The 8428-nt window shown below is 48.5% G+C and overlaps 1 pseudogene; it reads left to right on the forward strand.

Moving 5' to 3' along the window:
* LOC119942169 overlaps positions 1-3565 on the forward strand; it is a 30893-nt pseudogene extending 27328 nt beyond the window's left edge.
* The last annotated feature ends 4863 nt before the right edge of the window (positions 3566-8428 follow it).

Raw genomic sequence — 8428 nt, forward strand, 5'->3', positions numbered from 1 at the left:
AAGCCATCTGTCAACTCATCGCCTCCTAACTCAGCTCACTGTTCTCCTACTACAGCCCAGCCTGCACACTCCCCTCCTCTAATGCCAACCTACTCACTCTTCGTCCATCTCGTCTATCTCACCACTGACCCCTCATCCACGTCCTGCCTCTGGCCTGGTACTCCCTCCAGCTCCACACACACAAACCATCCCTCTTTCCACCTTCAAAGCCTTATTAAGGTCAAATCTCCTCCAAAGACCTTCCCTGATTAAGCCCTCCTTTCCCCGGCTCCCTCTACCATCTACATCGTCTATGCACTTGGATCTGTGACCTTTGGACGTTTGATATGCATCCCACCCCCAACCCTACAGCACTTATGTACATATCTTTAAATTTTTTTATTACAAATGACTTATTTAATCATGTTAATGTCTGTCTACTCCTCTAGCCTGTAAACACAATTCAGGAGTGTCTGCTACTTCAGTTGTAGCATGCTCTCACAAGTGCTTAATACAGTGCTCTGCACATAGTAAGCACTCAAAAATAGCACTGATTGACTGATAGTAGAAATAGTAGTAGTAGTAGTAGTAGTAAGTAGTAGTAGTAGCAATAGCGTTAGGAATAGTAAAGGTGGCAGTACCATTAATAGTTGTAATGGGAACGGTTCTGTTCTCCATTTACAACCACTTCCTTCGAGAACTTACTTGCTCGCATTGGCTTCAACTACCACCTCTATGTATTTGGTTCCTAAATCTATATCTCCAGCCCTGACCTATCTCTCCCTCTGCAATGTTGCCTTCAAAACACCTCCTCTTGCATGTCAACCCATCACCTCAAATTTAACATGCCTAAAACAGAACTCCTTATCTTCCCATCCAAACCCTGTCCTGCCCTTGACTTTTGCGTCACTGTAGATGGCACCATTGTCCTTCCTGTCTCACAAGCTCATAATCTTAGCGTTATCCTCCACTCCCCTATCTCATTCAAATCACATATCCAATCCATCAATAAATCTTATTGGTTCGACCTTCACAACATTGTTAAATTTGCCCTTTCCTCTTCTTCCAAACTGCCACCATATGAATTCAAGCATTTATTCATTCAATCAATCAATCGTATTTATTGAGCGCTTACTGTGTGCAGAACACTGTACTAGGCGCTTGGGAAGTACATGGCAACATATAGAGACGGTCCCTACCCAACAACGGGCTCACAGTCTATAAGGGGGAGACAGACAACAAAACAAAACATGTAGACAGGTGTCAAAACCCTTAGAATAAATAGAATTACAGCTATATGTACTTCATTGATAAAACAGAGTAGTAAATATGTGCAAGTAAAATAAATAGAGTAATAAATATTGTACAAATATATACAAGTACTGTGGGGAGGGGAAGGAGGTAGGGTAGGGGGGCGATGGGGAGGAGGAGAGGAAATAGGGAGCTTAGTCTGTGAAGGCCTCCTGGATGAGGTGAGCTCTGATTAGGGCTTTGAAGGGAGAAAGAGAGCTAGTTTGGCGGATGTGTGGAGGGAAAGGGAAGGGGAGGGGCCAGGGGAAGGATGTGGGACAAGGATCGACCGTGGCACAGGTGAGCCTATTCTGCCTTGATTACTGTAACAGTCCTAGTCTCCTAGTTTAGACTTCCCAGTCTCCTGTCTCTTCCCACTCCAGTCAATATTTCATTCTGCTCTGTGCATCATTTTTCTATAGAAGCCATTCAGGCCATGTTTCCCCAATCCTCAAGACCCTTCACTGGAGCACGGACTGGGGAGCCAGAGGTCATGGGTTCTAATCCCAGTTCCACCACTTGTCAACTGTGTGAACTTGGGCAAGTCACTTAACTTATCTGGGCCTCAGTTTCTTCATCTGTAAAATGGGGTTGTCCATTTGGGGCAACCTGATTGTCTTGTATCCACCCCAGCGCTTTGAACAGTGTTTGGCACATAGTAAGCACTTACCAAATACCAACATTATTATAATTATCATTTTCCACCTCCACATCAAACTGAAAGCTTCAAAGCACACAATTATCTTACCCCTTTCTACCTCACATCACTGCTCTACTACAACCCAGCCCAATCACTGCACTTCTCTAATAGTAAACTTCTGACTCTACCTTGATCTTGTCTATCTGGCTGCCAACCTCTCGCTCATGTCCTGCAATTATTCTTCCCTTCTTCAATGCCTTATCGAAGACAAACCTCCTCCAAGAGGGCTTCCCCACCTAAGCCATCCTTTCCTCTTCTTTCTCTGCCTTCAGCATCGTCTTGACTAGGACCCTTCATTTAGTTCCCCGCCCCCTGCCCCCAGCCCCCAGCCCCCAGCCCCACAGCACTTATGTCCATATCTGTAATTTCTTTTATTTATGCTAATGTATCTCTACCCATCTAGAAGGCAAGCTCTTTGTGGGCAGGGAATCTTCCAGTTATATTGTTCTATTATACTCTCCCAAACACTTAGGTACAGTACTCTGCACATAGTAAGTGTTCAATAAATACCAGTGATTGAATAGTAGTAATAAAAGTAGTAGTAATAAGAATACTAGTAATGAGAGTAGTAGTAATAGGAGCAGTATTGGTGTAAATAATACTAGTAGCAGTAGCAGTAATAATAGTAGTAGCAGTAGTAGTAATACCAATAATAGTAACAGTAATAGCCATAGTAGGAGTGGTAGCAGCTGTAGGTGCGGTAGAAGAAGTAGTAGTAATTGCTTGGCATAGTGGACATTACATAGAAGTGGGAGTCAGGAGTCTGGGGTTCTAATCCAGGCTCTATCACTTGCCCACTCAGTGACCTTGAATATGTTGCTTAGCTTCTATGTACCTCAGCTTCCACATCTGTCAAGACGGATTTCAAATCCTGTCCCTCCTCCTCTTTAGCCTGTGAGCCCCTCTGTATCTTCCCCAGTGCTGAGTGCCTTGCTTGGCAGACCCTAAGCACTTACCATGTCCCAAAGACTGTATTGTGATGACCTTGTTAATGATGGCTCGGTGTTCTGGTCTGGTCTTGTTCCTGAGAAAAGGGGGCAGACAAGAAGTGAGGAGGGGAGGAAGGGTCCAGATAGGAAAAGGGAAATTCTTCATGCTGCCTCGGGCCAAGTGACGCCCGTTGCCCCTCCCCATTCCACACTAGCTGCAGGCTGCTGGTACTGAAACACTTTAATATCAATATGAGAAATGATAATAATAATAACAATGACTATGGCATTTATTAAGCACTTTCTATGCACCGAGCACTGGGTTAGATGCGTGATCATCAGGTCGGACACAGTCCCCAACCTACTAAGGCTTAGATAAGTGAGGTGACTAGTCCAAGGTCACTAAGTCCACCACTGGTGGATCCGGGATCAAAGTCCAGGGCCTCTGATTCTCAGGCCTGGGCTTTTTGGCCACAATTCAGGTCAGGTGATGCCCCGCCCTTATGACAAGCTCCATCCCCTTCAGAATATCTTCCTCCTGCCCCGACCCCACCTCACCAAGCCCATCCTTCAACAGTGGTGCCCATGGCAACGGAACCTGCTCCCTCCGTCACTCCCACTCCCTGTCCCCTCCCCCGCCCCGCCCCATCGGGCCCTGTCCTTCTGAGCGAGCCAAACTAGCAGCTGTGTGGCTATTGGGCTATTGGGCCCATTTGCTTAATCTAAACCTGTGTATACTGAGTTTTCCCATCTAGCAGAGAGTCCAGAACTCGTGCCGGCCCCGATGAGAACCGTCGGTTTGTTTGAGGGCGGGGTTGTCTCCGTGATTGTGGTACACCTGGTAGAAGGCTGGAAATGGGGGCCTCAAGGTCGGGATGGGGCCAAGGGCTAGCAGGTTGGGAAAGGTCTCGTTCCAGGACGTTCTGGGGCCTGTTATCTAAAACCAGTGCTTCCTGTGCAGGAGCTGCAGGGAGGGGAGGACATCGATGGAAGTGCTTCTTGTAGGCAGAGCACGGCACTGAGAGCTGGGAGAGCACTTCTGGCTTGGAATCAAGCCCGGCCCCTGCCCTTCAGCGTCTCCCAGTTTAACGGTATCAGGAGGTGGAGGGACCTGGGGCAGACCCTCGGAAGCAAAGAAACGATAAAGCCCAACACAGTGTCAGATCTCCTTAGGGGCCAATGCGGTGGGAAGAAAGAGAAAAGTGCAAGAGCGCGAGGAGTCACCGCCCGTCTCCACTAATGGCAGGTTTTCCTACCGTTTGGTTTCTCTCCAGAGCCGGCACGGATCGAGACTGGAAGGTCCGCAGCCAGCAGAGATTCTGCTTGTGCGGGGGGGAAGGGGGTGAGTCTGAGGGGGAGACAAGGCCTGGACCCGCCCTGGAACTGGAACCGGGAAGGAGGGAAGGGGGAGGAAACAACCAATGTCGGACGGAGCACATCCCCTTCAACTAATGCAGCAACGTATTTATAGCGTGCTGAACCCTGAACTCAGCGCTTTCCGGGGCCCCTCGGGCACCCTCAGCTTACAGGGATCCTCGAGAGATAATGACAAGGGGAAGGTCAAATGTGGGGAGAGACAGTTGGGGTGGGTTAGATAAGGGGAATGTCTGACAAGGGAGAGTTAGACAGAGGAGAGTGCCAGGGGGAGAGTCACACTGGCGAGAGTCAATTGGAGAGAGCTATAGAAGGGAGAGTCACATCGAGGAGATTCAGGCTAAGAGAGAGTAAGAGTTGGGTAGGTCAGACAAGGGGAAGGTCAGATGAGGGGTTAGTCAGATGGGGGAGAGTCAGACGGGTGAGTCATTGGGAGGTCAGCCATAGGGGAGGTCAAACGAGGGGAGAGTGAGGTGGGAGACTCAGGTGAGGGGATAGTGAGATGGGGAAGAGTCAGAAGCGGGAGAGACAGACATGGGGAGAGACAGATGTGAGAGAGTCCTGGGGGTAAGTCAGACAAGGGACCCGGCAATGATGCCCAGGTGGAATCCCGTGCTCCTGCCCTTGCCCAACCGCCACAGGGAGCCCGGCTCTGCACTCTCCCCAGGAATCTGGCCTCCCCTCATGTAACCTCCACCAGTCACGTTTGCAATGCTGCTCTCCTTTAAAATCAGCAGGCCACATCCAGATCACTCCAGTCCCTGAATGCCTGCCGACCACATCCAGACTGCTCCAGTCCATTAATGTCAGCTGGCCACATCCGTATCGCCCCCATTCTTTAACGGGAGCCCAAAAAGTCTACATTGCCCCGGCCATCATCACCAACAGGAAATGTCCTCATTGTCCTCATTGTTTAACACCTGCCAGCCTTGTCCACCTTGACCCTGGCTTTTAACATCAGCCAGAAATGTCCACATCACCCCGGTCCTTTAATATCTGCCAGCCACGTCCTCATTGTCCGCGTCTTTTAATGTCTCCTGGCCTTGTCCGGATCGCCCCTTGTCTTTCAGCTTCTGCTGGCCACGTCTGCATCTTTCCCTCCTTTAATGTCAGCTGGCCATGTCTGCATCTTCCTCTCCTTTAACATCTGCTGGCCATGTCCTCATCCTCTCTGACATTTAACAGTGGCCGACCACAACTGGCTCGTCCCCTAAATTTAACGTCTGCTGGCCACGTTCTCATTGCTCCTTATATTTAATGTCCGACAGCAACGTTCGCATCACCCCTGTCTTCACTGTCTGCCAGCTACATCTGAATCACCCCGTTCCTTTACCATCTGTTGGCAAGGTCTGCACCATCCCCATCCTTTAAGGTCCGCTGGCCATGTCCTTATCGCTTCCTGGAATGTCTGCTGTTCACATATGGACTGCCCCCATACTTTAAAGGCTGCCAGTGGCGTTTGTATCTCCCTGTTCCTTTAACGTCTTCCAGCCAGATCTGCAATGTCCCCGTCCTTTGACTTTTGGCCATATCCTCATCGCTTCCTTGAACATCTGCCGGCCACGTCTGGATTACCCTCATCCTTAAATGTCCTCCGGCCACATCCGCATCAACCCCACCCTTTGTCGTTGCCAGCCATGTCTTCGTTGACCCGTCTTTTAACATCTAACTGCCACGTCTGCATTGTCCCCGTTCTTCAATGTTCGTCAGTCATGTACGCATCTCTCCTGGACTCATTGCGGGTCCCTGATGGCCCTCTGAATGACGGTCCAAGGCTGACTTCACCGTCAGTCCCAGCCCACCCTGAGTCTGCCATTCCCATTACCCGGGCTCCTATTAGCCCCTATTAGCCCCCTCCTGTGCCTCTCACCCTTCACATTCCCTCATGGGGCTTGCCCCGCTGCCTGCCTCATGCCTCTAAATCCTCCTTGCAGCCACGAACCTTAAATGCTCCCAAAAGGGACAAATCCTAAATGTTCCATGAACCATGAACTCTAAATTCTCCATGCATCCATGAACCCCAAATGCTCCCTGCAGCTGCAAACTCTCATGACTCCCTGCACCAGTGAACCTGAAATGCTCCTTTCAGCTATGAAAGCCTAAATGCCCCTGAAGCCATGAGCCCCTGAACCTCCAAACGCAGCAACTGTATGGGGTAGCCCGCTGACCGCTCATCTGTCCCGAGCAGGCTCTGGTCAAGTCCCAGACTCCTGACTAGCTCTCCAGACCATGGGCCCCAGCTGGCCATTCAGGACCCGGGTACTCTGAGCCCACTTGCTGCCTTCCCTGGAGGAAGCCCAGTCCCCCAACTTTCAAATCACAGGACAGTGCTCTATTTCCACTAGGCCATGCTCTAAACTTCTCATTGGTGAGAAACGTTAAAGCCCATACCTGTAAGTGACAAGTTTTATGAAATATTTTCTAATGGAGCCCTCATCTCCTCAAAGCACCCATCATGAGTGAATGAATGAATCAATTCTGTGAAACAAATGGTATTGTACACATTCCAAAAATGTATAGATTTTTAATTTCTGAAAAAAATAACGAGTGGAAATACTTTTCTAATTACAATAATGACGGTGATTATTGTAGTAGTTGCTAAAGACTTATTATGTGCCAAGCACTGTACTAGGCTCTGGGGAAGATAGAAGATCATCAGGTTCCACATGAGGCTCTCAGTCTACACAGGAGGGAGAACAGGGATTGAATCTCTATTCTGCATATGAGGGAACTGAGGCACAGAGAAATGAAGTGACTTGCCCAAGATCACACAGCAGAGAAGTGGTGGAGACAGAATTAGAACCTATTTCTTGTGGCTCCAGGGCCTGGGGACTATCCACTAAGCAACATTGCTTCCATCAGAAGCCAATCTAATGGAATCCTTCAAAGGGTCAAAGTTCACCATGTTGACCAATGACCTACCCTCAGAAATATAGACCATGGTGGGCAGTGTGGATAATAATGACAATAATGAAAATGGTATTTTCTAAAGCACTTACTATATGCCAGGCACTTTACTAAGTGCTGGGGAGGATACAAGAAAACCGGGTTGGACACAGTCCCTTTTCCACAAGGGTCTCATGGAGAAGCAGCTGTGGCTCAGTGGAAAGAGCACGGGCTTTGGAGTCAGAGGTCATGGGTTCAAATCCCAGATCCACCAAGTGTCAGCTGTGTGACTTTGGGCAAGTCACTTAACTTCTCTGGGCCTCGGTTACCTCATCTGTAAAATGGGGAGTAAGACTGTGAGCCCCACGAGGCACAACCTGATCACCTTGTAACCTCCCCAGCGCTTAGAACCATGCTTTGCACATAGTAAGCTCTTAATAAATGCCATTATTATTATTATTCATCCCCATTTTACAGATGAGGTAACTGAGGCCCAGAGAAGTGATGGTCTCTTGTCAATTTTGTCAATGATAACGATTCCTCTTTCATTTCCCCAGAGATGGAGACTCCCATGGTCTCAGAGGGATTTAGGGACAGACCTGAAATCAAATGGGGTCTGTGGCCCCTCAGACCAGCTGATTCTTTTCGAATGAGAATGTGTGTGATAGCTCAATTAATCAATCAATAAATCCATTTTATATATGGAGTGCTTACTGTGTGCACGGCACTGTTCTGATCACTTATCTGGGTACACTATAACAGTGTAACAGAATTGGCAGACACATTCCCTGCCCAAAATGAGCTTATAGTCTAGAGGGGAAGACAGACATTATTATAAATTGATCTCCTTCTCGCCAAATCCAACAGACTCTACTCCACCCTAATCCTAATCATCCTCTACCTTGGCTTAATTTAACACTGTCCTCTCCTGGTTCTCCTCTTATCTATTTGGCCGTTCATTCTCAGTCTCCTTTGCGGGCTCCTCCTTTTCCTCCCAAGATTCAGTTCTGGGTCCCCTTCTATTCTCCATCTATACCCACTCCCTTGGAGAACTCATTTGCTCCCATGGCTTCAACAATCATGTCTATGCAGATGATTCCCAAAACTACATCTCCTGCTCCCTCTCTTTCTCTGCAGTCTCTCATTTCCTCCTGCCTTCAGGCTATCTCTACTTGGATATCCTCCCATCACCTCACCTCAAGCTTAACATGTCCAAAACAGAGTTCCGTATCTTCCCACCCAAACTCCGTCATCACTCCGACTTTCCCTT

The sequence above is a fragment of the Tachyglossus aculeatus genome, chromosome 21 (genome assembly GCF_015852505.1).
Source record: "Tachyglossus aculeatus isolate mTacAcu1 chromosome 21, mTacAcu1.pri, whole genome shotgun sequence".
NCBI lineage: Eukaryota > Metazoa > Chordata > Mammalia > Monotremata > Tachyglossidae > Tachyglossus > Tachyglossus aculeatus.